Source organism: Phalacrocorax carbo, chromosome 2, assembly GCF_963921805.1.
Source record: "Phalacrocorax carbo chromosome 2, bPhaCar2.1, whole genome shotgun sequence".
NCBI classification, from domain to species: Eukaryota; Metazoa; Chordata; class Aves; order Suliformes; family Phalacrocoracidae; genus Phalacrocorax; species Phalacrocorax carbo.
The window spans coordinates 32,087,078-32,113,483 of record NC_087514.1 but is presented as its reverse complement, the minus strand read 5'-3'; the positions used below and the strand labels follow the sequence as shown (position 1 = coordinate 32,113,483).

General features: G+C 44.5%; 1 protein-coding gene across 2 annotated transcripts in view; it reads right to left on the bottom strand.

Annotated features, from left to right (window-relative positions):
• Positions 1 to 3,104, bottom strand: part of PAG1 (phosphoprotein membrane anchor with glycosphingolipid microdomains 1) — a 117,488-nt gene extending 114,384 nt beyond the window's left edge. For both annotated transcript variants that reach the window (XM_064442496.1, XM_064442497.1), the window contains exon 1: positions 2,941 to 3,104. The gene's annotated coding sequence lies outside the window, so the exon portion shown is untranslated. The remainder of the gene's footprint in view (positions 1 to 2,940) is intronic.
• Between the last annotated feature and the right edge of the window lie 23,302 nt (positions 3,105 to 26,406).

Here is a 26,406-nt window from a genome sequence, read left to right as displayed (position 1 = left end):
AAAGACATCTTGCACTCAACTCCCTTCAGTAAATTTGCAGCCAAATCTTTGGGCTTCAGCTTCCTCATCTGCATAGCAGGATTCTACAGGGCCTCCAAGAGCCCACACGAGTGCACAGTGATTTCAAAGTCTAGAGTTTATTACTAGCTGTATTACACAAATGAGAGTGCACTGCTTGCCCTTTCCATGTTTTAAGCAACATAAGCAGTATCTGGTCAGATGAACACTTAGAAACGCATCATTTTCCCATGGAAGAAGCCGTCCTGAACTTCTTCCCTCAGCTGAACAGAAGTTTTTTGGCATCATTATACACAGTATAAGACCTGCAACAGATAGCCTCCTTGGGACATGGGGATGGGCAGTGAGCAGCCAGGGCAGCCTGCCTACAAGCTACAGGCTGCACAACCAGGGCCTCATCCAGCAGCCACTCAAACTTACCAAACTCAGCCCTAGTTTGGCAACCCGCAGGTGGGGGTGACTCTCAGCATGCTGTGCCCCTTCAGCCTGCCTGGGCTCCCTCCCAGCACCACACGGCCACCAGGCTGCAATAGGCTTGCCCTCCCACTGCCGCTCTAGGGCTGAGCTACCCTCACACCCAGCACCCAAAATCTGTGCCGTTCTCAACACCTGGAAGCAGAGGCTATAGGAGACTGGGTAATGTTATTTGAATGATTTATTGTTTCAACTAAGTGTTAAACAATGTTCTCAAGCCTTCTTGGTCTATTAATCATATTCTTACATTATATTTTGCAGTTACAAATGATAGAGTGCTGGAACTACTTTGAAAAAGCCCCCTCTATTCTCCATCCCCATCCTTACTGGAAGGAAAAAGACTGCGTTCCGTTCCAGCCATTGAACTCTACAGCACCTTACCATCAGCATCGATCAGCTGATAAACACATTTAACTCCTTTGTGTGTCAATGAAGCCCGAACTGCCCCAGGAAAGAGTGAGGGTTCCTTAGCCAAATGCCACTGCACAGCCAGGAAGGAAAATTCGATTGCATTTCTTGTGGATTCCTCAGAACAGTGCTTCTTAAAGTGTAAATTAGCTCTTGATTATTGAGCATTTCTTATTTAGGACATGAAAACCAGTTGCCACTTTCTGATCAATATAACTTTAATAGTAGGATAAATTTAGAGCTGAAGTTATCTAGTAGCAGTCATTTGTATACAATACATGACTTAAAGCCACATTCCCCTTCAAGTGCCTGGCAAGGCAGCTTATGAGGAGCGTTGTGCCTTAAAATGCAACGGATTACCTGTTTCTCTTCCTCATTAAATGACAATTCATAAAAGGAACGAAACAAAAGATAGGTGAGCTTGCTGAGTGCCACATCACGCAACCTTTACTCATATGAGCAACGTGTTGCCTTCAGATGAGCTTCTCATTCGAAAGTTGCAGATCCCCATTGCTGACCTGAATATTGATTTTATGTTAATAAAACCCTGTGTTGAAATACTGGTTAAAGATAAAATTGCTCTTGTACTTCAGGCCTGCAAGATGTTGCGTGTACTGTAGTCACAACTTTTTTTTCAGTGGGGGCAAAAGACACTCAGCCCTTACAGGAGATGCCTCACTGGCTGCAGAATTTGGCCCTTGTTAAATAAGCTAACACCTGAATTAACCACATCTCCAGTAAGGGAAGGCACTTTGTCTTTTATCGAAGCTCACATATAGTTATATTTACCAGGACAAAATTTTTAAAGAGGTAAAGTAAGAAACCCTAGAATTTGAAATTTCTACTTCTGTATTATCTGAGAGAAACAAACACAGTAACAGAGTACTTCCATTTACCTACTGGGTGTGCTTAGCAGTGCTTGCTTCTGCCAGTTCTCTTAACAGAAGCTGCTCCGATCATCATTTAACTGCAACTCAGACTTCAAGAGGACTAAGGAGGATTTGCTTCTGGTTTCACACAGCGCACTTATTTTTTTTTTGATGTTTAATTTAATAAAATAAGAACTCTGGATAAAAGTTAATCGAGCACAGCTGCTAGGAAGGGGAAAAATATTTTGTACTTGAATTTTCTCTTTGCTCTCTCTTTTTCTGCATTTGTTGCTTAATGGCTCAGTATAGTTTCAAAGACCATTCCTTTTACAAATGTAATCAACTCAAGTATTCAGCACCACAAGTGATATATTGCTCTCCTTAAAACCAAATCTCTGAGGGACAGATTAGAAAGAAAGGTTAAAGAGCTCTATCATTCAAAGCATTACAGTTCAGACACCTATAAATCACTGTGTTTGTTTATTTAGATAATTGGGTCCATTAGCGTATGTAACATTCAAGCTACGCAACTTTCTGGTAAGACCGGTTGCCAGTTTTTTTTCCTTCCCTTTCCCCTCTAGGAAGCACTAAGGGAAATAAATGCTCCAAGCAGCACACACGGCAAATGATGTGTTAGGACCAATTTGTGCTTGCAGCTCTCTCCGAAACGCTTTGAAAAGCAGCCCCTGTTCTCCCCTGGTGATCCCTTCCTCTTAAAAAGAGTTTCCAAGACCAAGAGCAGATGCCACTGCGAAACAAACTGGAGTCTGTCACCATGTAATAGGATTTTGAATGAAAATATAGTTAAGGGGCCGACCCGCAGCAGCCGGAGCCGGGAGGCGCGGAGAACCCCGCACCCGGGAGGAGGCACAACAACCCCAGCCGGGGGCCGGATCCCGCCCGCCTCAGGCCGTGCCCCGCACCTGTCACCGCTCCCGCCCGAACCAGCCCCCGAACAACCCAGGGCCGCCGCGCCCGCGGCCGGACGGGGCAGCGCTGCGGTGCGGGGGGCGCGCGTCGAGCCCCGCAGCGGCCCCGCCACCAGCCTCCCTCCCTCCCTCCCTCCCTCCCGCAGCCGCGCAGCGCCCGCAGCGACAGCATAGCCCCCCCCTCCCCTCCCTCCCTCCCCAAAACACAGACGCTCCAACTTCGCGCACCGCCCCCAACTCACCGGGAGCCGCCGGCCCCGCGCAGAGGCGCGCCCGGGGATGCCGCCTCCCGCCGAGCGCTGCCCGCCGAGCGCAGCCCGCAGGGGCCGGGCAGCGGCGCGGCGAGGGGAGGGGAGGGGAGGAGGAGCCGCAGCAAGTTGCGGCGCGGCTCTCTCCCCTCCCCTCTCCTCTCCTCTCCTCTCCTCCCTCTCCCTTCCTCCTCCTCCTCCTCCTCCTCCGCCCGGCAGGAGGGTCGGGGGGAGGCGGCGGAGCGGGAGGGAGCGCGGCCGCGGAGCGCGGCGCGGGCGGGCGCGGAACACTGCGCATGCCCCCGCGCCGAGAGGCGAGCGATGCGGCGGCGGCGGCGCGGGCGGGCAGCGCAGGCCCACCGCCCCCTGCGCGCTCCTCCGCGCAGCGCAGCGCGCCTTTGCGGAGGCTTTGCGGGGCACGGCCGCCGCCGCGTGCCCTTGCTCCGCGGAGCCGGGGGGCTGCCCGCCGTGCGGCGCTGGCGGCGGCCCCCGGGCGGGGGCTCCCGGCCGGCCCCGGGCAGCGGGGAGTGCAGGCGGCCCGCCGGCAGCCGGCGGGGGGCTGGGGGCCGGGGCCGGGGCCGCCACCCCCGGCTGCTGCACATGGGCGCCCCGTCTCCAGGCTGCTCGGCTGGAGGGCACTCCTGGAAAAGGTGGCCAGCCGGGAAAATGAGGAAAAAAGGATGCATCCAGGCGTCCTGTTATTTCCCCCCCACACCCCCCCCCATTGAATGAGCGTGACTAATGAAGACAGGTATTATGACAAAAGGGATTTCCGCGTAGTTATTGGTGGCTTATTAATGTTGTACCACGGTCTTTAAGTAAAAGGAATAACCATATTTTACATGATGCGGGAAAGTGCAAGGACTTTGAGTGAAAAGCAAAGGCAGGAAAGGCCGCAGAGGCAAAATGCCTAACTTACGTCTCCGGGGATTTTTTAGGGAAATTGCACAATTACCATAAGTTTCCACCCAGATGTAAGGACTGACCTAACACCCAGTGAGTTTCTTACTTCCTGAGAACAAGTTCAAACCCCATATTCCATTCTGCAGTAATGCAGACATCGCATAGGTGGCTGGCTCATGGTTTGAGCCTGAATCTGCATTAGATGCTTACCAAGAAAGGATCTACCTGTGCAGGGAAGCATTGGGGCTTTTGTTTGTTCATTTAATAATCCAAATACAGCAGTACTATCAGCATTTTCGTCTTCACCTAACCTTTGGCAAGATTATAGCTCAGTTTATTATCTCCGTGCACATCCATCCAGTGAATCCTCAGAGGTCATCCTTTCTTCACATCATCTTTTAGTATTGCCAGCTGTTGGGTTGCTCTGTTGATTTGTTTGCCTTCCCCCCCCCCCCCCTCCTTCTGACCCTTCTTTAAGCTCTTTGTCCAACAACTTCTCTCCTTGCTGGGTATCACAGTCCTTGGCTAGCAGGGTCCAGCCCATCTCAGTTTCTCCACATGGCCCCTGCAACAAAATGCGTATTATTCTACCATGTAGCCTTCCAGCTCTTGTAATATCCAGCTGATGGTTGTCATTTTACCAATCTGCTGTTGCTTTTCTTCTCTACTCCTAACATGGCACTACACTGGCGCATTGTAGCTGACCTAATGATGTTTTTCTGAGACTTTGTTCTCCGGTTTCCTTTGCATGTCCTTCTTGCAAAGCGTTCCCATCAAATCCTTCTACTAGTAACAAGCAGGCTTTGTGAAACCCCTTACATCTGCATCCACATCCCACATGGTGACTCTGCAATGAACCCAACTATCTGAAAGACTTTAACTTTTTCCCTTCCGACTGTGTTGGTCTCTAGTTGCTGTAGTCAACAAAGATTTACACATATGAAGTCTTTAATCAGCACTCTTTTTCTACCTCCATCCTTCCTCATTCTAGATCAGTGGTTCCCCAGCTCTGCTCGAGGATCAGAGGTGTCCTATAAAGTCATGGTAGGCCATTGCAGCCATTTGGTGCCTCCATATTGATTTCAGTTTAAAGTATGAAACCACATTGTGATTTGTAGGAAATTTTGGAGGCTAACAGTAGTGCGTAGGTCCAAAAACACTGGGAACTAATGTTCTAGCAGGTACTTCCCTTCAGCTCTATCTTTTGGCACCCTTTGGTGTCATCAGTAAAATGCAGTTTTCCTTGAGTCTTCACAAGGGATGCACAAAGCATGCCACTACACTGAAACCCACAGGAACATTTCATCTCTTTAAACCTACTGTAGACATTCCTGGTCCTCCAGATACTTAGTTTATTTGGATTTAACTAGTTGAAAAACCTTCCAAAAAACCAAGCTAAATCAAAAGCATGTATTTGCTTTTGAACAACAGTCACTACATATCGTATAAAAAGGGTATTGCCATAACAATTTATATTCTCACCTTAACCTATACTCCTGTTGAAATGTAAACAAAGCCAAAGACGGCTCCAAAGGAGAGGGGTGGCTCTCATTTGCCTCTTCCTTTCTTCTCTCCCACCTCCTCTCTCCCCTTTGCCCTCCAGCTCCAAATACCGTTTTGTTTCATTTATCTTCCTCTGTATTTCGGAAGAAAACAATTATTATATGTTTCTTTTTTAAATCTAGGAAAGTGAGGTTTGCTCATTAACTAACCTTTGTTTGCAGCCCTATTCAGCACACAGGCGAAGACCAGGAAGGAAAGGAGGCAGCCTGTGATCTCTCGACAAAAGGGAAAGATCAGCCATGGAGTCAAAATGGAGGGGTAGATGGGGGGCATAAAGGCAATGGATATCTAGTAGAGGTGGAGGGAAAGGAACTGGGTAGGCAAGAGGCAAAGGTGAAGTCCTTCAAATAGGCTAGCAAAAATCAAGCACTCTTAGACATGATTAATTCTGTGCTCCGCAAGAGTGAAACTATTCCCTCCTGTCATTTCTGTGACAGGCGCTCCCAAAGGCCCCCATCGCTGCTAGAGCTCCATTATCTGAGGCATTGCACTGATGCACATAAATGACGTGGTCCCTGCCACAGGGGCCTTACAGTTCAGCACGAGCCAAAATGCACCAACGGAATGTAAAAAACCAGCATAAGGGACCAGGAGAGGAAGGACAGCTGAAACCTTGCAAGTCTACATTGCAGCCTATATTACACAACTTCCCGGTTATAACCATATGTAAATAATATAAGAAGAATGTACATACATAGTAGAGACCCACCCTCCACCTCAGGCACTTCTATTGCTTTTTTTTCCCATTCAAGAATGAGGAAAAATCAAGCACCCAATTTAACCTTTTGCCCAAATGGCTGTTGTTGGTAGTAGTTAGGGCAGCAGGCTAACACGGTGATAGTTGAAGCAAAAGGCATATGAGCTGCTGGAGGTCACAGCCCTTGTAACATTTTGGGGGAGCAGCCGCGAGGTACAGCTGGACACGTACAACCTTCGCTGTGACCCAGGCTGGAATAGCCCACCTCTGTCCCTTGTTCAGCCCCTGCGCTGCCCCTCATCGTGCCGGCACAACTCTTTGTAAGCGAGATGGATGCAGAAGTTACATTTCAGCTGGATCCATTCCCAGCCCAGCTCCCGGTGAAGGCATACAAATACCGTGGCTGCCTGGCTGGCCAGTGTGGGAAGGAGTGGCAGGGGCAGGCAGAGGGGCAGCGGGGCTTGTATGAGGGGCTGGAGGCGTTACGCTCCAGCCGCACGGAACTGGCCTCAGCTGCGCTTGTACAAAGCCGGTGGTTTTACTAAACTGCATTTTCAGATATCTAAAACGGAATTGGGTCTCAAATTTAGACACCTTAGGTTTCAGTTTCATCAGATGGTGTGCACTGAGCCAGCAGTTCGCTTCCACCAAAATGAGGAGGCCCTGTTCCTAGCCATGAGATCCCATTTCTCGTACCAGCTTTGCTACCTGTGAAGGAATGAAGCCCTTCACTCACCAGTGCTGTTCACTAACCAAGCAGAAATGTGACCCAGAAAGAAACAGCTGCCTCGTTTTCTGCTGGGTCAGTGAGTTGAATCAGCTCACAGGCAAGACAAATAAGCTCCAGAGCCACCACAAGTGAGGGGGCAGGGTCTTTTGGCTGGGGAGAACTCTGGGTTAGAGGAGAAGGAAGAGGAGAAGGAAAAGGAGAAGGAACAAGTCTTCCCCCTTATGGCAAGAGCAAGCCATTGGATGTTCTTAGGTGCTCATAGGTGCAGCTTTAGAGGTCAATTTACACGTGTTAACCCAGGAACACACAAACTCTGGGGATGCAGGCAGCTCTGCGGTGTGCTGCAATCCCTAAATTCATGCCAATTTTATATAATAATAGCGTGGTCTTAGTTCCATATCTTTTAATTAATGTAGAAATACTCATTAAAGGAGTTTCTGAGTTCTTAGCCTGCAGGGTTGTGTGGTTTAGGGAAACCAAGTACCTTTTGAAGGTATGTTGAGGTATATCCCCTAATTATCATTTGTGTATAGTGTAGGCAAACCCGTTATAAAGAGAATGCAACTTTAAACTACACAAGTGTAAATTTCCCATGGGTGACTAATGCAGAGAGGAACCATGGGTTTAAATGAGCCCTTCCAGTGTCCCTCACACATGCCATTTCTTCTAGCTTAATGTGCTCTATCTGCCTTAAGACAGAGGAGAGGCTCATCCTTGCCTAGCTCCCTCTCCCTGCACACTGGAAAAATAAATTTGAATAGACTGATGTGTGTTTCTTTCTTCATGCCAGCCCTGTGTGAATCCTAGCCTCTCATCTATCTAGCATGGACTTTGTCCTCACTTAACAGAGCGTATTATGGAATTGCCTGGAGCTGCCCACAAAGATAAAGATTACCCCTCTATAGGTATATTGTTGGCCTGGTTTTCAAAAGGTCTGAGCAGTCCTACTTCTTTAAGGAGCAAAAAGACCTGAGGGTACCATCACCTCTGGAAATCAAGCCATTAGGGATAGGGATAGGAGGGGGACTTTAAAGGAGGTGTGGGGGCTGGCAGGAATGCGTTGCTTCCATTCAGGGAGCACATCAGTAAGAAGCTGCCACCGGCAAGGGGACAGATTAAACAATCTAACAGAGCTTTCTTACAGGCCAAAAAAATCCTGTGAAAGCCTGGATGGCTACATGCCGCATCTGTGCGGTGACAAATCAGTGACAAATCGCATTATGGTTGAGGTACACAAAATAGTCCTATCAAAGAAATGGCTCCTAGCATGGCTGATCTATCTGAGACGGTCGTTTGTTCTGCCTCCTGGTTAATGGTGAGGCCTTGTGGGCAAGTAAGCTATCTTCTGACAAAAGCGTTGGGCATAGGTTTTCTCCAAAGGAGAGGAATTTTTTAAATGGACAAAGTCATTCCTTGTGACACCACCATCAGGGAAGCCCAGTTCCATGCTTCTCATCAAGGAGGAAGGAGAAAAGTCTAAAGGAGCTGCTGTACCTGCCAAGTAGCGCCTGGACCCATGATCAAACTTAGCAAATGACCAGTCTTCCCCACCATAGGGTGGGCTCCCGCAGCCCGGCAGTGCCTTCTGACTCACTTTGCCAGCCTCAGAGTGCCTTAGCTGGGCTGTGATTACTCTTCAGCAGGACAGCTACAGGGGAGCAGAGCGAGGTCTGCGGTGCGTCTGCCTGGCACTTCACACACAGCTTTCCACCCAGGAATCCTATTGCCATGAGATATTAGATTTTTTAGGCTCATCAGTTTTGGTGACACAATCCAGCAATATATTTTTAGAGGGAGTGAGCAGGTGTCCATGGCAGCATTTTAGCTGACAGTGCTTCAGTATTGCTATTCAGGAGCACTTGGTTGTTCTTTATACCTTGTCTCATTACTGGAAAAGATGAATATTTTTACTGCTTTACTTGTTTTTAGCTTTAGGAATGGCCTGAATGAGACAAAGGAAAACACTCACACCCTTAAACTGACTTTCATCCATCAAACTTTCAGCATGCTGATAGAAAACTGTAGAAGTGGTACTAATGATTCATCTGCAGCATTGATTGTAGATGATGGTTGGGAAAGAGAACAAAAATAATAAATTAAAACTAATGACCGTAACTGATTGAGAAAATATTTTGGTTCAGAAAATCGCATCAAAATCAGGGTTTTTTTCACAAGTATTAAAAAGCCATGTATGAATTATTCAGTCAGAAAATTAGTGGCTAGTATTAAAAATAATGACTGTCTACACTCACAGTTACAAACTATTTTCATAATTTTTTTTTCTACATAACTACCTTAAACAAAATCTTTAAGACTGCTGTGATATAATCCTCCATCAATATTTTTTAAACTGCCATTCAAGAACATGTAGGATCATAGTGTTCATTTTCTAGGAGAAACAATATAGAAGGTGGGTTTGACCAAAACCCATCTGAACTTAATTACTAGGATGGCAGACCAGCTTCTAACGACAGTCACAAGCATCAGGCAAATTACTTAGTCTACCTGAGCTTCCACTCATTGTATTAAAACTGTGATTAACTACGCGAAGTTCAGGACGTATTACTGCTTTGGTGAATAAAGGACCAATTTCCCATTGCTAAATATGAACAGAGATGCTGCTGCATCATATCTAGAGAAGCTGAAGTGATTCTTAAAAATACAGCAAAAAAACCCCGTCAAGATATCCAAGCCATTACCACAGAGGAGCCCATTACGAACACCTAGCCTGACCACAGAGCAAGTGTTTGGAAGCAAATCAAAACCTGCCTGCGAAACTGAGTAAAAAAGATTTTCCAAATTCACTAATGCTCATTGCAATTAATAGCCCACCTGCCAAGTGTAATGAACCTGAACATATTGTGGCCATTAGTGCTCAAAAGTAGCTTTTTGCCAAAAAGAAAAAAAAAAGGCAAATTATTGAAAGACAAAGCAGTACCACTGCCACTCCGTCACACACTGAGGTAAAAGGTTGATTCTTGAGAAGGCTAGAAAAATTTCTTTGCCTTTAGGCTAAGAATGATTAATTATTACTCACAAGGACACCAGAAAAATACAGAGAGCAGGAAGGAGAAGAGCTGAAGTCATAGTTCAGAGCGACAGCTGTGGTGGTGCAGGATGCGATTTACATTTCTCAAGGTGAAAATTATCTTGCTCTGAGATCAGAAACTTGTGGATGAGGCACTGCAGCCCATTCCCACCCCAAATGGGGAAGTACAGGGTCTTTTTCCCTGGTTCACAGTCTGAGCAAGGGAGGACTCAGGTCCTGGGGGATGGAAGGAGTCCAGAAGAATGCTCGATTTGAATGACAAATGCTTCACCAATGTATGACTTCTTTTCACAGTTGACTGCATTTAGGAAGAGGTTTGAAGGATTACAGCCTAAAGCGGTTGACCTTTCCCACCTCCCCTGCCAGAAAGCTGGAGGTCAAATTAAAGGTTCGGGGTTACATGGCACACTGAATGCTGTGCGTGGGGTCAGGCTTGTGGCTGTCCGCCTTCCAAGAAGTGCCATCACAAGGGCTACAGGTTGGGGGAATGACCACAGGGGCATCTGCTCCTTGGAAAGCAGCAGCAGCAGCCCAAGGGAGCCGAGCCGCGCCGAGCCTGTCCTGGTGTGCAGCTGTGACACCAAGGAGTCCAGCTCCCATACAGTCTTTTACCTTTCACTTCTGTAACAGTTTTTCTTTCAGGCTTGTCTGGATGCTTTGAGTTGTCAGGCAATCAGAAGTGAAGCCTGGAAGGCCTGAAAAAAAAGAATAAATCTATTTTGAACCTCAAGAATGATTTTTATGGCTATGTATATCTCCCCTCGCTGTTGGTTTCTTACAAATATGAAAAAAGGATTTTAAAAATAACCTTGAAGTTCAGTTTTAATACAGGCATCATAATTAATTAAAACTGCAGAAATTGATTTTGAGCTAAATGCATACTTCAGGTGCCCCAAGACAGGGATGTATTTAAAATGAGAAGCCAACAAAATCCATTACATAGAGAAAAATTACAGACAGAATAAAATTTAAACAAGTCATTATTTGAAATGCAAAAATGTAATACACGTGTTTTAAAATAAGTTAGATGAAAGATTTTTCCACTTTCTTTTCCCACCTTTTCAAACCTTGTGGAAGGAAGCATGCCTCAGGCAAACTCAGGAACTATTTCCTTTTTGATAAAAAGGCCTTTCTGTTTCAAAGGCTATCTGCTCAGTTATATAGCTAAATCTATTTCAGATTCGGGGAGAGTAAAGCTTTTGATTTAGTACAGTGTTAATGTTAGGAAAGGCATTTAATCCTCAATTTTCTGAAGTCTCTTTAAACTACGGGCAGATACTACCCTGTATCACTACGCAACATTCACTCTCCAAAATGTCTACTAGTTTCTTTTTTCTTCTTCTTTTTTTTTTTTTTTTTGGTAACCAGGCAAGTATAAAAGAAAATAAGCCAAATTAATACCTCTGTTGGAAGCACTAGCTCACTTCCAGGGGACCTGTTAGAGGAGGGTCAAACAATCCCGGGATGCAGACCCTTTTTTGACATCTTCAGACTGTTTTCTTCCAGGTCTTACAAGCTGTAGGCTGCACAGCCTGTGCCTGCCTTTGCAGCCTTGCTCACTCCACGGTGAGGTGTCCTCTAGGGTACTTTTGCGGGGTGTCAGGTGGGTGTTTCAACTCCAGTAAAAACTGATCTCCCCATCTCTATACGGTAGGGTAGTAGAGAGAAAATTCTTCCTGCTCATAAAACCAGGTGACCTGGTTGGCATCTTCTGTGGTTGTCCCCCTCCGTCTTGTCTGCCTAACGCCTCTCCTATGCCAGCAGATGAATTCCCATGCCGCGTTAGCCTGAACAGGGCCTGGGAATGATGGCGGGGTGCCAACAGGGGCAGAAATCCTTCCCTCCTTCACATAGCTGATGGTCCTAACCACAGCAACGGGGATACATAGACAGAGGCTTTCCTCCTGGCCACAGCAAGCCACAGCAGTGCTGAAACACTCAGCTCCCTCATGCAGTGCTATGCTGGTGCCACCACTTTTTGACTTACCATAGCGTTTATATCCATTATCACCCAGGATTATTTATAAAAATGCAGATTACGTTAAATATTGTTCTCAATTCCTTGAACTGGTGACCAGATCTGAAAGAGCTGATGAAACAATATGCAATTCCCTACACGTCCTTCAAGCTACGGTGTTAACATTTAATTTGCTGACTTGTGTCCCTTTTTCCTTCACCAGATCCTTTTTCTTCCCTTCCCCACTGGCTATTCTGTGTAACAGTAACACAGAGATATTAATGTAGTTACCGGGCAAGACAAATCAATGTGGGTTTTGAACTGCCTGTGTGTTATGTTCGTGCCCTCTTTTCTGGGGCAGCCCTTGTACAGTCGGCACAGGGAAGCAGAAACATGCTCTCTAATAACCTCACCAAATCCTCAAAAGGACTAAAGCAATGCAGGAGATCATTTTACCATTATAGTGATAGTGATACAGCAGTTACAATGTCTGTCTGAGCTTCTGCTATAAAATAACATACTTCAGGAGTACCTAACACAGCTACAGAAAATGTTGTTCCACTTTTTACTGAGGCTGACGTTATAAAATCAGAAGCAAATCCTTAAAGAGCTTAAGATAATAATCTGGTTGGGTTTAATTTATGAGAAGCCTATCCTGTGTTTAAGAGAGCGATTAAGAATTTGCTCCATATAAGCTCACAGATCTCTGTCTGCTGGCATTGGAGTCGGGTATTCCTTTGTCTTTGTTTCAGGGTGAAAAGTCCATGTGTATAGAGCTGGTGCCATGTCTCCAGACCTAGTGCTTTATACCACCTTTTCTGACAACTTTCATCTACCGCATGCACAGCTCGAGGAGCATGAATGCGAACAGTGGCAGAAGGTGCCAAACATGCCTGTCCTGGGCTTTCACCACCTCCCTCTTGGGCTGGTAAATATTCCAACACTGCCTTCCCAAGAAACTGTCTTAGCAGACAGCATGGGCTATGGAGAAAGCTGGTGTTATTTTAACCTCAAGAATTAGTGTATTCAAGTGAGACAGACTGCTGTGCAGCATGTAGCTGGCATAATTCTACATACACATAAGCCTGTTTTTAGTAAAGCTGCTATTTTTTATAAGGAAACAACAAAAAATAAAGGGGGGGGGGGAAGGGGGAAACCCCAGAGTCCTCCAGTAACTTTCTGTCATGGTTTAACCCCAGCCAGCGACTAAGCCCTACACAGCTGCTCACTCTCTCCCCCCACCCCAGTGGGATGGGGGAGAGAATCGGATGAGTAAAAGTGAGAAAACTTGTGGGTTGAGATAAGAACAGTTTAATAACTGAAATAAAATAATATAAAATAGTAGTAGTAGTAGTAGTAGCAGCAGCAGCAGCAGTAGTAATAACAACAACAATAATAACAATAAGAATATACAAAGCGGGTGATGCACGGTACAATTGCTCACCACCCTCTAAGTGATGCACAGCCCATCCCTAAGCAGCGATCTCTGCCCCCCAACCAACTCCCCTCAGTTTATATACTGAGTATGACGTCATATGGTATGGAATATCCCTTTGGACAGTTTGGGTCAGCTGTCCTGGCTCTGCCCTCTCCCTTCCCAGCTTCTTGTGCACCTGGCAGAGCATGGGAAGCTGGAAACTCTTTGACTTAGTGTAAGCACTACTTAGCAACAACTAAAACATCAGTGTGTTATCAACACGATTCTCATGCTAAATCCAAAACACAGCACTGTACCAGTTACTAGGAGGAAAATTAGCTCTGTTCCAGCTGAAACCAGGACAGTATCCACCCCTTATTCCATACCATGTACATCACGCCCAGGTACTACGCTTTCTAATATATTCCAGTTAATCACCACCACTTTTCCTGTCTTTTGATATATACACACAGATACGATTCCCTTGGTCTATGGTCCATCCCCCTAAAATGCCCACTGAGTTCATTCAGTCCATGCCTTTGGGCTCTATCTATCATAACAGTCTTTCAGGGCAGGAGAGGTGGTGTGTGATGTTGGATTGTTGCATGCTGAAGCCAGTTCTGGTCCCATCACTGCTGTACATTGCTTGGTTTCATCAAAGTTCATTCTTCATTAATGTGGGCAACTCTTACTGTAATACTGTTGATATGGCATGTAGCCATCAAAGAAGTGATGATATACTGTATTATATAGCAATTAATGTCGTACCATTCAGTTCATTGGCTATTTTCACCCAAAATCAAATCCCCTTGAGGTACACATCAGATTTTCCCATCAACCTGCATCACCAACAAGTACACGCAGGTCCTTGAGCAAAAGCAATCTCACAAATGAGTTTTCCTTTGCTACAGGCAGGAGTAACCCCAGCCGTCATCCCCAGCATATAAAGTCACTACAGGGACTTTATTCCCCTCTACAGTATGTAAAAGTTCTGACTGGGCAGGGCCAGCTTGACTGGCAGATCCCCTAGGGTTGACTAACCAGGTAGCCTTTGCTAAATGTGTATTCCAATTTCTAGGGGTTTTGATTGCTGCATTATCCCAGATTGAATGTCCCACCACCCATTACTCTCAGTGTAGTCCGTAGCAGTCCATGGTTTTGTTCGATTTTCCCGGAGGCTGGTGCCTGATAGGGTATGAGATACACCCACTCAATGCCGTGCTCTTTGGCCCAGGTGTCTATGAGGTGGTTTCTGAAATGAGTCCCGTTGTCTGACTCAGTTCTCTCTGGGTGCCATGTCACCACAGGACTTGTTTTTCCAGGCCCAGGATAGTGTTCCAGGCAGTGGCATGGAGCACAGGATACGTTTCCAGCCATCCAGTGGTTGCTTCCACCACTGTAAGCACACGGCGCTTGCCTTGGGGGTTTGTGGGAGTGTGATATAGTCAATTTGCCAAGCCTCCACAGATTTATATTTCAGCCATCATCCCCCATACCACAGAGGCTTTACCCGCTTGGCTTGCTTGATTGCAGCGCATGTTTCACATTCATGGGTAACCTGTGCAATAGTGTCCGTGGTCAAGTTCATCCTTGCTGGCAAGTCCATCTGTATGTTGCATCTCTCCCTTGATGGCCTGAGGTGTCATGGGCCCACCAAGCTAGAAATAATTCACCCTTATGTTGCCAGTCCAGATCCACCTCAGCCACTTCAATCTTAGCAGCCTGATCCACCTGCTTGTTGTTTCAGTGTTCTTCAGTGGCCCGACTCGGGTACGTAGAGCATCTATGAGATGTACTTTTACAGCCAGGGTCTCTACCCAGGCAGCAATATCTTGCCACAATGCAGCAGCCCAGATGGGTTTGCCTCTGCGCTGCCAGTTGCTTTGCTTCCACTGCTGTAGCCAGCCCCACAGGGCATTTGCCACCATTCATGAGTCGGTATGGAGATAGAGCACTGGCCATTTTTCTCATTCAGCAATATCTAGAGCCACCTGGATGGCTTTCACCTCTGCAAACTGACTTGACTCACCTTCTTCAGCAATTTCAGTGACTTCTTGTATAGGACTCCATACCGCAGCCTTCCATCTCCGGTGCTTTCCCACAAGACAGAAGAACCCATCAGTGAACAGGGCATATTGCTTTTCATTTTCTGGTAGCCTGTTATACAGTGGGGCCCCTTCAGCACGTGTCACCTCCTCCTCTGGTGATATTCTGAAATCTTTGCCTTCTGGCCAGTTCATGATCACTTCCAAGATTCCTGGGCTACTGGGGCTTTCTGTTCAAGCCTGTTGGGTGATCAGTGTGACCCACTTACTCCATGTAGCATCAGCAGCATGATGTGTAGAGAGGACCTTCCCTTTGAACATCCAGCCCAGCACCTGCAGATACTGGGTATTTGCCTACACTATCCCAAACACCCTGCCACTCATAACTATTGAGCCCTGAGGCAGATCTCTGGATGTTATTCTTAAATTACATGTTAACCTTAGACAAAACTGAAACAATATTCCCAAAAGAAACCAATAGAAGTGCCTTAATTACCCAAGGATGTTCAAGATACTGAAAAGTTATTGTAATGAAGGAGGAACCATCACAGAAGAAGGGAGCAAAGTGCCATTCTGTATTTCCTCCATAAAAAACCTCTCAGAAGAAAAGGTCACTAATTGTCTTCATGAGGTGGTACCCGAAGTACAGTAACAGCTTCCATGCAAGACCCAAATACCAGATAAAGCTCAAGGCCAGTGTTTTAATAACAAATCTCCCAGGCAAAACATAGCTAATCACTGCAGAGCACAGCAAATTGCAAAACCCAACAGCACTCTTTAACATACACAGCAAAAGAGAGAGCATGGTGCAGACCAGATAAACTAATATTGAGAACAGATGAATCAATATTGTGACCAGCAACTGTTAACAGATATAAATTCTTTAATATGCTCTGGTTAATCTGTTATTATCTCATACCCTTCATGCCCCAATTGGATGCCAAAAAAGGACTGTTCTGGTTTAACCCCAGCCAGCAACTAAGCTCCACACAGCCACTGACTCACTCCCACCCCAGTGGGATGGGGGAGAGAATTGGAAGAATAAAAGTGAGAAAACTCGTGGGTTGAAATGAAGACAGTTTAATAACTAAAATAAAGCAAAACAGTAGTAGTAGTAGTAGTAGCAGCAGCAGCAAAAAAATGAAAAGGTAATAATAATAATATACAAAGCTGGTGATGCACGGTACAATTGCTCACGACCCGCTGACTGATGCACAGCCCATCCCCAAGCAGCGATTGCTGTCCCCCAGCCAACTCCCCCCAGGTTATATACTGGACATGACATCATATGGTATGGAATATCCCTTTGGACAGTTTGGGTCAGCTGTCCTGGCTCTGCCCTCTCCCTTCCCAGCTTCTTGTGCACCTGGCAGAGCATGGGAAGCTGGAAACTCTTTGACTTAGTGTAAGCACTACTTAGCAACAACTAAAACATCAGTGTATTATCAAGACAAAATCCAAAACACAGCACTGCACCAGTTACTAGGAGGAGAATTAACTCTATTCCAGCAAAACCCAGGACACTTGCTTATGAAAAGTAGAAGAGCAGAAGAAGGTCATGAAAGACTATAAAGTCTCTGGGGATGCAGAGACTTCCCTTTGAGACCAATTCCCATAGGGCATTTTTGCAGGGGCCTTCCATGTCAGCTCACTCCTTAGGTGTGCTTGTTATGAACAGTCTTGCCATTTTCCCAGCATTAAGGTTCTAAATTGCATTTTGTGACTGACTTTTGTATTATTTGCCATTTCAGGAAGATGCTATATCCCATATTTTATGGTCCTGAAACACCAGGAGGATTTGGAGTGACTTTCACCAAACCACCTGGAAAGTAGGTCAGTGGCTACCCATTTTGAAGAGAACTGCAGTGCTCCAGCAGAAACTGAGTTAAACCTGATCTATATGAATATACCCTCCAACCTCACTGCAGGGACAGTCTGAACATAAATATATCTTCACTAATCTTTTCTCAACTGATTATTTCTAAAAGGAAAAGCCTCATGACATTTTCTTTTTCATGAAATACCATGGGGCAAAATCTGTTGAGTTTGTTTGTTTGAACAGGGGCATCTGAATCCAGATTTAGCCTGTAAACTCTCGGGGTGGAAGAATAAAATTTCATGGAAACAGAAGAATATGTAATAAAACTTAGTTTAAATTAATTTATGTCTGGAATTCCTCTTCCCAAAGTAAGTCTGCAATTAGCTATACTCAGATAAAGGACAGACCTTTCATAGTGATAGTTAAGCTAATAAAATGTATAGATTCAGGTCTATGCAGCTACGCAAAATCACCATTAAAACCCTGCAGGAAATCCCTGGCATATTCTAACTCACTGAGTTTCCCTAGAGCAGTTCCTCCCTGCTGTATTTCATTTCAGCCTTGGTTTGTTGCTTTTAAATAGCTATTTTTAAAATTCTGAAATCCCTTTATATCTGGCAGGCAGAAAGCGTAGGCTGCAGGCAGAGAGATGGGTAGGGAAAAGGAGGGAAGGAGGGAGAGCCAATGTGAAGTACGTCAGAACGAATATAAACATTACATTACATAATGTAACTTGTAAACTCTTTTTAAAACAATATTAGAGCTCTTTTGGACAGAGCACACACCAGGGGACAGAGCAGGGACAAGCATGCTAACTAAGCTTATACATATTGCATGGAGGCGCTCTCAGAACACTTCCCATTGAGTTATAAACCCTTGGACTAATGTGAGAAAAAAAAAGGCAAATTATATGTTAATAACTAAAAATAAAAATAGAAACATCCAAATAACTATAGGTTGCCTAAGATGGGGACTTATGGGGGGAGATCAGGGATTGTGCCAAGAATTTAGGTGGCCTCCTAGGTGATGGGGGAACACAAGCTCCTGGTGGGACCCGTGGCTTCAGAGGGCTGACAGGGGGCATGAAGAAGCAGGAGATGGACAGGAAGAAAGACGGCAGTGACAGACACATTCCTCGAATAACATCCAGGTTTTGAAGGCTGCATGTCTGAGAGGCTACAGAAAAATGGCAGCAGCAACCAGCGCTGTTGCTGGTGCTGTTGGGGCGATCAGCAGAGCGGGAAGTGGTGAGGGCAGCGACGGTCTGACGGCCTCCAAAGATTTTGCCTTGATGAGGAGGGGACTGTGCTGGTGAGGAGCATCTTCTGTGCAGATCAGGAGACTCTGCTGAGAGGTGGAGGCATGAACAAGAGGACCAAAGCTATTCTCCAGGGCTTTTCTTTTGGTGAGAGAGATATAAATACCTATAAAAATCTAATTAGCTTGTAAATGAGGAGATTCTGTGATCTGTCACAGGCTATAAATAACAGGGTTCAGAAAACAAAGTCCCAACAAAGATTCAGTGGGTGGAAGCTGGAGCTGGGTAAGTTCGAGCTAAAAATAAAATGTAGATCTTGACCAGCGAAACAGCTTATGACAGGATGTGGTTAGCTTCTCTCTTGCATTAAATCTTTAAATCAGGATTAGATTTCCTTCTAAAAAAACGCTCTCATTCAGTCAGCAGAGAGGCGTTCAGCACTGCGCTCCTGGGATAAGCGTAAAATTGTAGGGAGTTACAATGAAGCCTGCAATGATGCGCCCCAGACTTAAAATCTGTGACTCTAGAATAACCACCCTTGAGCAATATGTGATTAGAAGGGTTGAAAATGTGTGTTAATTAACACCGAAAAGCTAATCAAAGTGGGTTGGTAAATCAGGCAACCATAAAGGACAAACTATAGAAACAAGTTTCAGTGCTAGGAAAATATTCAGGAAAGTTATTTCCAGAGAGTAACACTTCTCCTTTGAAACAGCCTTGCATGGAATGATTTATTTGTTGTAGGCTTTTTGTGGCTAATGTATACTTATGTTCTCACTTGTGCATAGATGCATAAATTGCCAAGGGTCTATGTACCACAGGTCTGCATAGGATTGCAGAATTGCCATTAGACTGTATACTTTGAGCACAGTGAGTCTCACGCTGAAAGCAGAGATGGGACTTGGGTCCTTCTGCACAGCAAGATTATTTCTCTGAGTGGAGGATGTCGGCTTCTGTGAGACGCAGCTGAACGGCTCCAGCATTGCCCAACGGAGAAAGACTGCAGATGAACTTGGTATAGGAAAGTAAACCTTAGAAGCATGTAGATGCTTGTGAAATCCCCTCGGGATTTCACCCCTTGTGTCTTAATGTGTCTGGTTAATTGTCAAGTGCCAAGTCTACATTCATCAATTAAATGAGAATCATTACAAACTGTCTCACCCATTGTCACAGACGCAAAGGTTCCTTTCAACTCTGATAAATTAAATTAAATTGGCTCAAACCCTGCAACCATAGACAGATTGGATTTGTGTTGAGAGGCATTAGTTTGATTGACACCTGTCTGGTTGACTGGGAATGGTTACCAGAATGAATAGCATCAGACAAAGGGGTTTTGTGTGTTATGGGAGGGATTTTACATGTACAGTCGCACCATCAGCTGGTGGATGCAGTGCCTGGGAGAAGCATCCAGCCAGTTACATAGCATTACTGGCTTTAGGTTAGAATATAGGAGTCTTCTTATGGAGCTTTGAACTTATGGCTAAATATGTGTAAATGTTATTGCTATTGCCCTTTCATCCATCTCTATTAGAGGTATCAAGCAGGAAACAATGTATAGCTGCATAAAGCAGCAATTCTGTAAGAAAGTCTAACTCACATATGAGATTTTCTCCTCATTTCCTCCCAGTTAGGAAATGCTCCAGTGACCGCCATCACCTGCAGTTTGCCTTTGTCTCTGGGAAGCAGATCTAGGTGACCTTTACCTTGTCTGTGTGTTTTAAAGAAGTTTTTTTTTACCGTAACGGCTGCCTGCTCACCAGAGCTTCCCGTTTTTTAAGTTTCATCAGATCACTGTGTGCAAACATAAGCCCCTGCACAGCATCACTCATAATTCACCTTTGCTAAACCTCATCTGCGCTGAACATATTCTGAGCAACCGCTGCAGACTTGCATTCGGTATGAGGAAGCTGTATTGCCACACCAACTGCCACATGATTGTGTTCTGGCAGCAGACGGTTGCATGTGAAATAAGTAGTCGGCTGGGAGCAGTTCAGGATTGTTGCCGGCAGTTTAGCTTCACAGCTGCTGCAAATCAAGGTGGTTTCACTTAACCCATTGAGCATTCTTCCAGCTGGGGTTCTGGTACAGGGGATTTCTGAGAAGAATGGGAAAAGCTTGAAAGAAGATGTGCATGTTTTAAAAATTTACTTGACTCTTTTAAAGGTGCCCTTTGCTGACATGTTGTGTAGTTGAATTACACAGCTGCGGCTACTTCAGAACACAGTTAAACAGGCTGCAATTTTACAAGCATTTAAAATTGAGAATAAATAGCAAGGGAACTGGATGGCTATGGTTTTATGCAAATCGATATCCTCACTGTATAAGAAAGGCTTAATGTTCTTGACTTGCTCTTATGAATTTAGGTACAAAAGAATTAAAAGTGATAGTACCAAAAATGGATTACTGAAGAGGCATATACCTATAATTTCATCACATAAATGTAATTGATTGTCACCTAAATATATTTAGTGTTGAGTTTTCTGGGGTATTTCTAGTAGGATACCTCGTTCTGAGAAACGTTCAGTCAAATTTAATTGCAGCATTGTCTTCTGATCTTCGTTACTAGAATCCCTCGTCTAGAAGTAGCAGTGTCGCTTCTGTCTTCCTTCCTTTTAATGCTTTTGGTGTGATCCTCATAGCAGAGACACATTTGGGTGTAACCACAAGCAAACACCTCCAGTGAAGCAACAGAAGCAGTCTGCACAGGTGGTTTCACCAGTGGTGGTGGCAGATGGGTGTGACAGCTGATAATCTTGCACTTGGGAACATGGTGCTTGTGGTTTTTCTCAGCACTCTGAAGATAAGGGCTCCTTCTAACCTATTTCTCTTTCTCCTCTCAGTTATTTGAGCACAGCAGATTTTTGTGATTCGTTGCTGCCTTCTCCATGTGCTATAGGCTGTCATGTCAGTTCAGTAAGAGTGTTTTGTATAGCTAAGCTGTTCGTGCTGGAGACCCAGTGTCTGTACCATATGAGGAAGCTGTATTTTTACAGGGTTTGAGGTATGATTATGTAACAGCACCAGAAGTTTGCATCTTTCAGGGAGTGTCTCTGGACCAGGTCTAGTCTGCTCATAAGGTTTGAATGCCTGTTTGTGGTTGGAGCGCATTGAGTGTCTTCTGTTTTAGTTTCATCTGAAAGGAGTTCATCTCATGCCCTCCAAGACCACTCCAGGATGACAGTCAAACCAGCTGGCTGAGTGTGATCAGAAGATTCATTTCTGAACTGAAATGGCAGTTAGATGTGTAGACACTACCATTATAAAATATTGATCTTTCTAGTAGAGTTGTGGAAAAGGTTACTTTTAAAAGACTGAAAAAAAAAAATTAATCTCCTTCTGGGTCTAAAAAAATCTACATTTATGGAGATGAAGAGGGTACAACATTTCATCTGTTAATGAAAATGGGTGTAAGTGTAGCAAGCATAACACCGCGATCCACAGCTCCCGGCACTCTTTTCTCATAGGATGAGCCTTTCCAGGGACCTGCCTCCCTCTTGCTTATAAAAGGAGAGGAGCCAAAAAGCAGTTCTTGGTTTTCATAGAATTAGGTTAGAATCCAGTGAGACAGGAGTAACTAAGCTGCTGTCTCAAAACCTTCTCACAGAGATGGAATCAGAAGAACACTGTGACTTCAGCCTGGGCCTGGGTACTTAAGATACTGTCACCTGCATGAGCCACCACCCACAATGAAAATCACCTCCATCATATCGCTGCTAGCACCCCTCCCCCTACAGATTAAGCTGAATGAGGAAATAATATAAATCATAACCAGACTGAATGCAGTAGTGTATATGCCAGTATCTCTCTGATGATGGGAGTCGGGGAAGCTGTATGTCTATTAGAGCCATGGAGAAGTCCTAAGAAGGTGAAGTGACTGCAGTCTTTGCAAAGATTACTGCACAAATCTGCAGTAAACCTGGAAAAATTGTTCTGAAAGATGACCATTCATAGTTCAGTGAGATATCCAGGTGTCCAGGTCAATGCTTAACTGTCAGCTGTAACAAATATTTCATTGCTCATGCAAAAGACCCAAAGGAAAATGACAGATAAGGAATTCATGTTGATGACACTGCTGGGCCTGTGGAGGAGATGACACATGACAATGACAAAATTAATTTATAGTATCTTTTCTAAAGAACAGAATCAGTGGATGCATCAAAAAGTTTAACATGTTAAGAGTAAACACTTAATTTGGGGAAGGCAAATCATGTCCCCATAATGTACTGGAGCATGAGAACAAGTCAAACAAGCATTTGGACATCTCATACTGTTGATATATTCTGCTTAGACTGTCAAAAGCTATTTGAAAGAGCTTCTCAGCATAAGCTCCTAAAAACAAGCTACCATGAGATGAACAAGGTTGTTTCTCACTGGGATAAATGACTGTTTTAAAGATAACGAGCAAAGGGTAGGAATAAAGAGGTTGCTTTTGTAGAAAGGAGAGGTCACTCTGGGGAGATAGAGCCCTGAAGAGATCTTTGTGAGATCCTGTGCTGTTCAAGATATTTGTAACTGATCTGAGATGACTGAGGAATTGCAGGGTATCGTTGTGTCATGATCGTAAGGTAGGATCTGTGATGATCCTAATGTAGGAAAGGAAAAGGCCAACTCTGAAGAGATACAGAATGAATAAACTGGGTAATGAAATGGAAGATGAAATTCAATCTAGGTAAATGGATAGTGATGAACATGAGAAAAAACAACTCTATATAGGCAATGATGGGTTATGAATGAGTTGAGTGACACAGGAATGAGATTTTAGAATACATAATTCTCTAAAAATGTCAGCTCAATACTCAGTAGTGATAAAAAAAGCAAGTCTAATATTAGGAATTACTAGGGAAAGGAATAAAGAACAAATCAGAAATTATTATTATGCAGAATATTAATCCCTGTTTTGAATGCTGTATGCAGTTCTGGTCTCCCTATTTCAATATCTATAAAGTAGAACTAAAAGAAGTATACAGAGGGAGAAAGGGAAGATAGAGAGGGGAAAGAGAAAGGACGGGAGGAAGGGAGGGAGGGAGGGAGGGAGGGAGGGAGGAAGGAAGGAAGGAAGGTGTACTGTTTAAGCTATGAAATGCTTTGCTACAGGATATTTGGGATGCTAAAAATGTACATGGGTTAAAAAAGCAACTGGGATAAATAAATGGAAGAATAATCTATTGAGGGCTATTAAGTACATGCTACATATTAAGCACCTTTAATAGGTGCTTCATTTAATAGGCTATTAAATACCACCTCTAGCTAAGGAAGTCCCTGAGCCACAACACACTGGAAGCTGGGAGAGACTTTCAGAGAAATATCATTACATGCTTGTCCTTCTCTCATGCCCTTCCATTTGCTATTGGTCCCTGACAGAGAGAGGAAACTGGGTTAGACAGACTTTTGATCTAGCCCAGGATGGTCACTCTTATGTCCAGGGTGATGTTTGGAAGATGCTACCTTTGAGTCTGAAAGATGTCAAACCCAACAAAGACAGCAGTGGCTTGGGTCCAACCTACACCTCACCAAGGAGAAGCCGTGCGCTACTGACTGGTAAGGTTTTGCATGGGCAGGACATGTCTACTCTGACAAGGGCATGTATTTTGTCATGTCTGTGTTAGGAATTCTTTTTTCTTTGGGGCACAGCTCACAGAGAATTAATGCCATTTTCACCTTCCCAGACTAAGCCATGGATTGAAACACTGAAAGATATGCTTTTCATATTAGCAAAGGCATGGCTTTCTCGCAGATGAAATGGTGTAACAACATATTAATTAATTTCTCACATATTAGGTTTGTGTCTCCAGGGATGAAAGAATAGCTCCTGACAGTGCCACCACCTATAAGGAAAGAGAAGATAAAAAATACATTTTCAATATCTAGCATGCTCTACACATTGCTATTCGATACTACATTCCAGCTGTCATTCATAAATTACTTCAGCTATATTCCCTCCTGTAATGATAGAAGCACACTCCTTAACAAAAGCTGGCTGTCAGAACAGTGTATTCCATTTGGAATCAATTAATTTTATATATACATCTAGACCCACAATAAAATATATGTGGAAAAATTGTCTGTTGGAGTAGAGTTTATGCCTAACATCCAAAGTAATTAAAACTACATGAGGACAATTTTGACAGTGTACTTTATCATCAGGACTTGTTTTCCCATCACACCCTCAGAGGGCAATTTGATAGCCATGTAAACAATTAGTCACCTATGAATGAACAATGAAAGCTTTCGCAACCGTCCAGAGATTTCACTTCCTTAGCAAGCCCATTGATAGCATAGGAACAGCAGCATTTCCAGTGCCACAGACATCGTGTGGGAGGCTCTGGTTGGTAGAAGAGCAGAGGAATTCGGCTCCCTTTGGTCTCCAAAAAACTTCAGTCTGCTCTGCTCTGGCCATCTGAATCAAGGAGCAGAAGTGGTGAGTTATACCATAAAACACAAGTTGCTACCAGACACCCATGTTATGAAGCCATGTTTCTAATCCATCAGGCCATCATTATTTGATGACAGAAATACTTGAAGTCACTGACATGCAGCATCCACCTTTGGTACAAAGATCCATGTGCACTTGACTTGGATTCATCAAGGGAACTGGGTGGAATTCCCCTCCTCCTTGTCGTCCTGCCAGCCCCTGTCCCAAGTCACATGCTGTGCTTCTAATCCTGCAATGTGGCAGCAACCTCCTACTCCATGTCCTCATCTGGCCTTGAATGCTGCGTGTTTTCACAAAAATATGAAGAAAGCCCTTTTCCGCTGTTATACACAGTGGTTGCTCCCCAGAAGGACTTTTCTCAAGGCCACATATTGTAAGAGAGATGGAAGGAGGACAAGGTATTCAAACAAACTGAACACTAACTGCAGAGCAGGCCTCTGCTTTGGCACCCTGAAAATTTATGCTTGTAGGATCAACATACTCACGTCTTGTATCTGCATGGATGTCGGGAAGACACCAAATGCATTAAAGGTTAATGCATGTGAGTCAGGACACTGACGCACTGTGAATGGAGGTTGTGTTATGTGTCCTGTAAAACAGCCGCAGCATTGTGTGGTGGTGGTGGAGGAATTTCAGCCTGAAATAAATCTGCCAGAGATGTAAAGCAGTATGTAGGAACCTGATCCTCCACAGAGCTTGGACAAATGTGTAGGGGTCCTCCCACTGCAATAAGGGAAGCCTCAGCATTATAGCCAGAGCACAAAGGCTTTGGTCCTGGATCATCTAAGCTTGATCAAAACTTGTCCCGGCTTCGGGGTAGCAAATCCCATTTCCCTCCCTCGAGTTTCTGCCATCCCTGCCACTGTCAGAGAAGCATTGCTGGGATTAAAATAGGGAACAGACCCCTGGAGAGTGTGGGATAAAAAGAGCTATAATGACAAAGTCCTTGGAGAGAGCTGTGTACAAATTCACCTTTATTCTTGAAGGTGGACACTGGAAACTGTGGAGTATTGAGAGGACAAATATTGGTGAGCTTTGTTTTGTTTAGAAAAAAGGTATCTGAGCAGAGAGAAGCAGAAAGGCAGTCTTTATCATGGGAATGTAATTACCAAATATAATTATTATATTTTCAAAAACAGAAATTCACAAAATTTTATTGGTTTGTTTTCTTTTTTTTTAAAAGTGGGTGCCAAAATACCTGCATCTAAATAAATGACTGGTCCTCTGAACTCCTGAGTGCTCAGCTCTGTTAACAGACCATGGACCTTCACTTTTAAAAGTTCTGACTAATTGTACTGCAGATAGTTTAAAACATGAAGTAAAATTTGTAACAGGGATTTTTGCTGCTACAGCAGCAGTTAGCAGGAGCTGAGTGAGCTTAACCCAGTCTGTCAGTGTTTCTGTGAACAGTGACTGCAATGCAGACATACTTGGAACGGGAAAAGGAGTGGCTGCGGATGATGAAGAGGAGTTAGGGTCTATCCCACATGCAGAGATTTTCTAGGATATTAGGCAATTGCTTAAAAAAAAGTATTTTCTGAGGTGTCTCCCAAACATATTCCTCATTTTTAAGCACTGCAGGCAGCTGG